Here is a 6,067-nt window from a genome sequence, read left to right on the forward strand (position 1 = left end):
GCATTTGCAACCGGTTGGCACCAATTTTGAGTGAATTGCCAAAAGTCAGATTTTTGATGAAATTGTGACCGCGGGGCTTAGGGATTTTTTCAAAAAAATATTTTCCACAGGTTAAGTTGTTGAGGGCTGATTTCTTGTCCTGTGATAAAAAGCCTTCTGTTTCCATCGCCAAATCTTTCAGGGGAGCATTTGCAACGTGCTGGCACCATTTTTGAGTCAATTGCCAAAAGTCAGACTTTTGCTGAAATTGTGACCCCGGGGCTTAGGGATTTTTTCAAAAAAATATTTTCCACAGGTTAAGTTGTTGAGGGCTGATTTCTTGTCCTGTGATAAAAAGCCTTCTGTTTCGACTGCCAAACCTTTCAGGGGAGCATTTGCAACCGGTTGGCACCATTTTTGAGTGAATTGCCAAAAGTCAGATTTTTGCTGAAATTGTGACCCCGGGGCTTAGGGATTTTTTCAAAAAAATGTTTTCCGCCGGTTAAGTTGTTGAGGGCTGATTTCTTGTCCTGTGATAAAAAGCCTTCTGTTTCGACTGCCAAAACTTTCAGGGGAGCATTTGCAACGTGCTGGCACCATTTTTGAGTGAATTGCCAAAAGTCAGAGTTTTGCTGAAATTGTGACCCCGAGGCTTAGGGATTTTTTCAAAAAAATATTTTCCGCCGGTTAAGTTGTTGAGGGCTGATTTCTTGTCCTGTGATAAAAAGCCTTCTGTTTCCATCACCAAAGCTTTCAGGGGAGCATTTGCAACCGGTTGGCACCATTTTTGAGTGAATTGCCAAAAGTCAGATTTTTGCTGAAATTGTGACCCCGGGGCTTAGGGATTTTTTCAAAAAAATATTTTTCGCCGGTTAAGTTGTTGAGGGCTGATTTCTTGTCCTGTGATAAAAAAGCCTTCTGTTTCCATCGCCAAAGCTTTCAGGGGAGCATTTGCAACGTGCTGGCACCATTTTTGAGTGAATTGCCAAAAGTCAGATTTTTGCTGAAATTGTGACCCCGGGGCTTAGGGATTTTTTCAAAAAAATATTTTCCGCCGGTTAAGTTGTTGAGGGCTGATTTCTTGTCCTGTGATAAAAAGCCTTCTGTTTCCATCGCCAAATCTTTCAGGGGAGCATTTGCAACCGGTTGGCACCAATTTTGAGTGAATTGCCAAAAGTCAGATTTTTGCTGAAATTGTGACCGCGGGGCTTAGGGATTTTTTCAAAAAAATATTTTCCACAGGTTAAGTTGTTGAGGGCTGATTTCTTGTCCTGTGATAAAAAGCCTTCTGTTTCCATCGCCAAATCTTTCAGGGGAGCATTTGCAACCGGTTGGCACCATTTTTGAGTGAATTGCCAAAAGTCAGATTTTCCTGAAATTGTGACCCCGGGGCTTAGGGATTTTTTCAAAAAAATATTTTCCGCCGGTTAAGTTGTTGAGGGCTGATTTCTTGTCCTGTGATAAAAAGCCTTCTGTTTCCATCGTCAAAGCTTTCAGGGGCGCATTTGCAACGTGCTGGCACCATTTTTGAGTGAATTGCCAAAAGTCAGATTTTTGCTGAAATTGTGACCCCGGGGCTTAGGGATTTTTTCAAAAAAATATTTTCCGCCGGTTAAGTTGTTGAGGGCTGATTTCTTGTCCTGTGATAAAAAGCCTTCTGTTTCGACTGCCAAACCTTTCAGGGGAGCATTTGCAACCGGTTGGCACCATTTTTGAGTGAATTGCCAAAAGTCAGATTTCTGCTGAAATTGTGACCCCGGAGCTTAGGGATTTTTTCAAAAAAATATTTTCCGCCGGTTAAGTTGTTGAGGGCTGATTTCTTGTCCTGTGATAAAAAGCCTTCTGTTTCCATCGCCAAATCTTTCAGGGGAGCATTTGCAACGTGCTGGCACCAATTTTGAGTGAATTGCCAAAAGTCAGATTTTTGCTGAAATTGTGACCCCGGGGCTTAGGGATTTTTTCAAAAAAATATTTTCCACAGGTTAAGTTGTTGAGGGCTGATTTCTTGTCCTGTGATAAAAAGCCTTCTGTTTCCATCGCCAAATCTTTCAGGGGAGCATTTGCAACCGGTTGGCACCATTTTTGAGTGAATTGCCAAAAGTCAGATTTTTGCTGATATTGTGACCCCGGGGCTTAGGGATTTTTTCAAAAAAATATTTTCCGCCGGTTAAGTTGTTGAGGGCTGATTTCTTGTCCTGTGATAAAAAGCCTTCTGTTTCCATCGTCAAAGCTTTCAGGGGAGCATTTGCAACGTGCTGGCACCATTTTTGAGTCAATTGCCAAAAGTCAGATTTTTGCTGAAATTGTGACCCCGGGGCTTAGGGATTTTTTCAAAAAAATATTTTCCGCCGGTTAAGTTGTTGAGGGCTGATTTCTTGTCCTGTGATAAAAAGCCTTCTGTTTCGACTGCCAAACCTTTCAGGGGAGCATTTGCAACCGGTTGGCACCATTTTTGAGTGAATTGCCAAAAGTCAGATTTTTGCTGAAATTGTGACCCCGGGGCTTAGGGATTTTTTCAAAAAAATATTTTCCGCCAGTTAAGTTGTTGAGGGCTGATTTCTTGTCCTGTGATAAAAAGCCTTCTGTTTCCATCGTCAAAGCTTTCAGGGGAGCATTTGCAACGTGCTGGCACCATTTTTGAGTGAATTGCCAAAAGTCAGATTTTTGCTGAAATTGTGACCCCGGGGCTTAGGGATTTTTTCAAAAAAATATTTTTCGCCGGTTAAGTTGTTGAGGGCTGATTTCTTGTCCTGTGATAAAAAGCCTTCTGTTTCCATCGTCAAAGCTTTCAGGGGAGCATTTGCAACGTGCTGGAACCATTTTTGAGTGAATTGCCAAAAGTCAGATTTTTGCTGAAATTGTGACCCCGAGGCTTAGGGATTTTTTTTGAAAAAAATATTTTCCGCCGGTTAAGTTGTTGAGGGCTGATTTCTTGTCCTGTGATAAAAAGCCTTCTGTTTCGACTGCCAAACCTTTCAGGGGAGCATTTGCAACCGGTTGGCACCATTTTTGAGTGAATTGCCAAAAGTCAGATTTTTGCTGAAATTGTGACCGCGGGGCTTAGGGATTTTTTCAAAAAAATATTTTCCACAGGTTAAGTTGTTGAGGGCTGATTTCTTGTCCTGTGATAAAAAGCCTTCTGTTTCCATCGTCAAAGCTTTCAGGGGAGCATTTGCAACCGGCTGGCACCAATTTTGAGTGAATTGCCAAAAGTCAGATTTTTGCTGAAATTGTGACCCCGGGGCTTAGGGATTTTTTCAAAAAAATATTTTCCGCCGGTTAAGTTGTTGAGGGCTGATTTCTTGTCCTGTGATAAAAAGCCTTCTGTTTCGACTGCCAAACCTTTCAGGGGAGCATTTGCAACCGGTTGGCACCAATTTTGAGTGAATTGCCAAAAGTCGGATTTTTGCTGAAATTGTGACCGCGGGGCTTAGGGATTTTTTCAAAAAAATATTTTCCGCCGGTTAAGTTGTTGAGGGCTGATTTCTTGTCCTGTGATAAAAAGCCTTCTGTTTCCATCGTCAAAGCTTTCAGGGGAGCATTTGCAACGTGCTGGCACCAATTTTGAGTGAATTGCCAAAAGTCGGATTTTTGCTGAAATTGTGACCGCGGGGCTTAGGGATTTTTTCAAAAAAATATTTTCTGCCGGTTAAGTTGTTGAGGGCTGATTTCTTGTCCTGTTATAAAAAGCCTTCTGTTTCGACTGCCAAACCTTTCAGGGGAGCATTTGCAACCGGTTGGCACCATTTTTGAGTGAATTGCCAAAAGTCAGATTTTTGCTGAAATTGTGACCCCGGGGCTTAGGGATTTTTTCAAAAAAATATTTTCCGCCGGTTAAGTTGTTGAGGGCTGATTTCTTGTCCTGTGATAAAAAGCCTTCTGTTTCCATCGTCAAAGCTTTCAGGGGAGCATTTGCAACGTGCTGGCACCATTTTTGAGTGAATTGCCAAAAGTCAGATTTTTGCTGAAATTGTGACCCCGGGGCTTAGGGATTTTTTCAAAAAAATATTTTTCGCCGGTTAAGTTGTTGAGGGCTGATTTCTTGTCCTGTGATAAAAAGCCTTCTGTTTCCATCGTCAAAGCTTTCAGGGGAGCATTTGCAACGTGCTGGCACCATTTTTGAGTGAATTGCCAAAAGTCAGATTTTTGCTGAAATTGTGACCCCGGGGCTTAGGGATTTTTTCAAAAAAATATTTTTCGCCGGTTAAGTTGTTGAGGGCTGATTTCTTGTCCTGTGATAAAAAGCCTTCTGTTTCCATCGTCAAAGCTTTCAGGGGAGCATTTGCAACGTGCTGGAACCATTTTTGAGTGAATTGCCAAAAGTCAGATTTTTGCTGAAATTGTGACCCCGAGGCTTAGGGATTTTTTTTGAAAAAAATATTTTCCGCCGGTTAAGTTGTTGAGGGCTGATTTCTTGTCCTGTGATAAAAAGCCTTCTGTTTCGACTGCCAAACCTTTCAGGGGAGCATTTGCAACCGGTTGGCACCATTTTTGAGTGAATTGCCAAAAGTCAGATTTTTGCTGAAATTGTGACCGCGGGGCTTAGGGATTTTTTCAAAAAAATATTTTCCACAGGTTAAGTTGTTGAGGGCTGATTTCTTGTCCTGTGATAAAAAGCCTTCTGTTTCCATCGTCAAAGCTTTCAGGGGAGCATTTGCAACCGGCTGGCACCAATTTTGAGTGAATTGCCAAAAGTCAGATTTTTGCTGAAATTGTGACCCCGGGGCTTAGGGATTTTTTCAAAAAAATATTTTCCGCCGGTTAAGTTGTTGAGGGCTGATTTCTTGTCCTGTGATAAAAAGCCTTCTGTTTCGACTGCCAAACCTTTCAGGGGAGCATTTGCAACCGGTTGGCACCAATTTTGAGTGAATTGCCAAAAGTCGGATTTTTGCTGAAATTGTGACCGCGGGGCTTAGGGATTTTTTCAAAAAAATATTTTCCACAGGTTAAGTTGTTGAGGGCTGATTTCTTGTCCTGTGATAAAAAGCCTTCTGTTTCCATCGCCAAATCTTTCAGGGGAGCATTTGCAACCGGTTGGCACCATTTTTGAGTGAATTGCCAAAAGTCAGATTTTTGCTGAAATTGTGACCCCGGGGCTTAGGGATTTTTTCAAAAAAATATTTTCCACCGGTTAAGTTGTTGAGGACTGATTTCTTGTCCTGTGATAAAAAGCCTTCTGTTTCCATCGTCAAAGCTTTCAGGGGAGCATTTGCAACGTGCTGGCACCATTTTTGAGTGAATTGCCAAAAGTCAGATTTTTGCTGAAATTGTGACCCCGGGGCTTAGGGATTTTTTCAAAAAAATATTTTCTGCCGGTTAAGTTGTTGAGGGCTGATTTCTTGTCCTGTTATAAAAAGCCTTTTGTTTCGACTGCCAAACCTTTCAGGGGAGCATTTGCAACCGGTTGGAACCATTTTTGAGTGAATTGCCAAAAGTCGGATTTTTGCTGAAATTGTGACCCCGGGGCTTAGGGATTTTTTCAAAAAAATATTTTTCGCCGGTTAAGTTGTTGAGGGCTGATTTCTTGTCCTGTGATAAAAAGCCTTCTGTTTCCATCGTCAAAGCTTTCAGGGGAGCATTTGCAACGTGCTGGAACCATTTTTGAGTGAATTGCCAAAAGTCAGATTTTTGCTGAAATTGTGACCCCGAGGCTTAGGGATTTTTTTTGAAAAAAATATTTTCCGCCGGTTAAGTTGTTGAGGGCTGATTTCTTGTCCTGTGATAAAAAGCCTTCTGTTTCGACTGCCAAACCTTTCAGGGGAGCATTTGCAACCGGTTGGCACCATTTTTGAGTGAATTGCCAAAAGTCAGATTTTTGCTGAAATTGTGACCGCGGGGCTTAGGGATTTTTTCAAAAAAATATTTTCCACAGGTTAAGTTGTTGAGGGCTGATTTCTTGTCCTGTGATAAAAAGCCTTCTGTTTCCATCGTCAAAGCTTTCAGGGGAGCATTTGCAACCGGCTGGCACCAATTTTGAGTGAATTGCCAAAAGTCAGATTTTTGCTGAAATTGTGACCCCGGGGCTTAGGGATTTTTTCAAAAAAATATTTTCCGCCGGTTAAGTTGTTGAGGGCTGATTTCTTGTCCT

Source organism: Podarcis liolepis (assembly GCF_965112155.1).
Source record: "Podarcis liolepis genome assembly, chromosome: 11".
Lineage (NCBI taxonomy): Eukaryota > Metazoa > Chordata > Lepidosauria > Squamata > Lacertidae > Podarcis > Podarcis liolepis.